We start from the raw sequence: 1,871 nt of genomic DNA, 5'->3' as shown, positions 1-1,871 counted from the left end.
GGAATCCCGCGCTCAGATCTCGCGATGACACGAGCTCTCTCACAAACGCTCCTGTGTGTGACTACCTAGTAGTGATGTGCGATACCACTGATTTCCTTTCCGATCCGATACCAAGTAAAATTCAGGGTGGTATCGATGATGCTGATCCGATACCGATTCTCTGTACAAAAATTTAATGTTTAATTGTATTTCATAATACAATATAGAATTGCGTTATGTAATTTAATAATAATATAATAATTTCTTAATGATGCAGAATAATCATATAGAAATAAAAAAACCTGAGGTTGTGCGCTATTTGAGTATGTTGCCTGCCTGCAGCACTAAAGGACTCCGCGAGAGACGCCTGTCTCACCCTAGCAGCACCTGTCCTTCTCCTCCTCTTCAGTTCGCGTGATGAAACTGATGCAGTAAAAAAAAAGAAAGAAAATAATCCAGCATTCATTTTATGAATAGTTGCAGCTCTGCTTTGTTGGACAAGATTTGAACTGATACAGAAAACAAACATGTGAAATTAAATGTTACATATGGTACAAGACAATTGAAATGGTAAATGCAACTGGGTCCCAATCCCAGAACGGGTCATTTGGCAGATGACAAGGTATGTACTGACAATTTTGCCTAATATTTAATCTGTTATTATTAATCTATTGTAGGTACCTTGCATTATTTGGATCATCGCTAGTGGGAAGTGCACTGGTGTGTGATGGGAAGACAAACATAAAGCAACACTCCCATCTTGAGTTTGAAAAAAGAAAAGCAAGCAAGAGGATTGTTTCTGTTGTTACTCCATCTATTCATAATCTCTTTATAAATACAAACGCAGCTCTGTCATAACCAAAGCATAAGGGAATATGAAAGTGACTGATAATCCTGAAAACCAACAGGTTATGACAAATTAAAGGATGACAAATAGCTTCCAGAATTACTTTAGTGCTCCTTGTTATAGACACTGCTCAACTAACTGGCTAACTTATTAACTAAATAAATAAATAAATAAATACATGAATAAATAAACATAATAAAGGAACGCTTATTCATCACAGTATATTATCAGGTCAGTTAAACTGGGGTATTAATCTGCTCGGTTAAGTAGCAGACAGGGTTGTTAATCAGTTTCAGCCTCTTTGGTATTAATGATGTTAACAACAATTGCAACACTGAGATAACCACTAAAACAGTAATGGTTGTACGGATGGAACCCACTGAAATTTGTTTCAGGATGAAAACTGCCCTATAAAATGACCTTTCTTAGTGGGCCCTGTGCTCACTGCTCAGCACTGTAGAGCCCAGTTGGCATTTTCATAAAATACCAGAATTGTCAGATTGCCCACTGGTGCTGTGTATTTTCACACATACTCACACATACTAACATGAAATCCTTCTTCATGTGACAGATGTGAAAGGAAGACAAGTCATTAGAACTTTAAGCTGCCTTGTTGGGTCTGTGATGGTTGAGGGAGGCATATGGGATGCACAGACCGTGCACATAAAAGCCTGGCCTCATGTGATGCAGTTCCTAGAGGATGAACGATTTTATACCATTGACTGCCCTCCATGCTCACCTGATGTAATCCAATAGAACACCTCTGGGACTTTATGTTTTGGTCCATAGGACACTGCCAGGTTGCCCCTCAGGCTGTCCAGATGCTCAGTCATGCCCTGGAACAGATCAGAATCAGAATACTTTATTAATCCTGAAGGAAATTATGGGTTACAGCAGGCAGCATGCTGGATAGCGCATGCGCACAAACAAAGGAACCCTCTGACCAAACATACCCTACACAAATATCACATTGGGGAGACAGGTCAATGAGGAAATCCCACAGTAAACCATCTGTCGTCTCATTCAGAGTATGCCACAACATTGT

This window comes from Maylandia zebra, linkage group LG11, assembly GCF_041146795.1.
Source record: "Maylandia zebra isolate NMK-2024a linkage group LG11, Mzebra_GT3a, whole genome shotgun sequence".
In the NCBI taxonomy this organism is placed as follows: domain Eukaryota; kingdom Metazoa; phylum Chordata; class Actinopteri; order Cichliformes; family Cichlidae; genus Maylandia; species Maylandia zebra.
Note: the sequence above shows the minus strand (reverse complement) of the source record.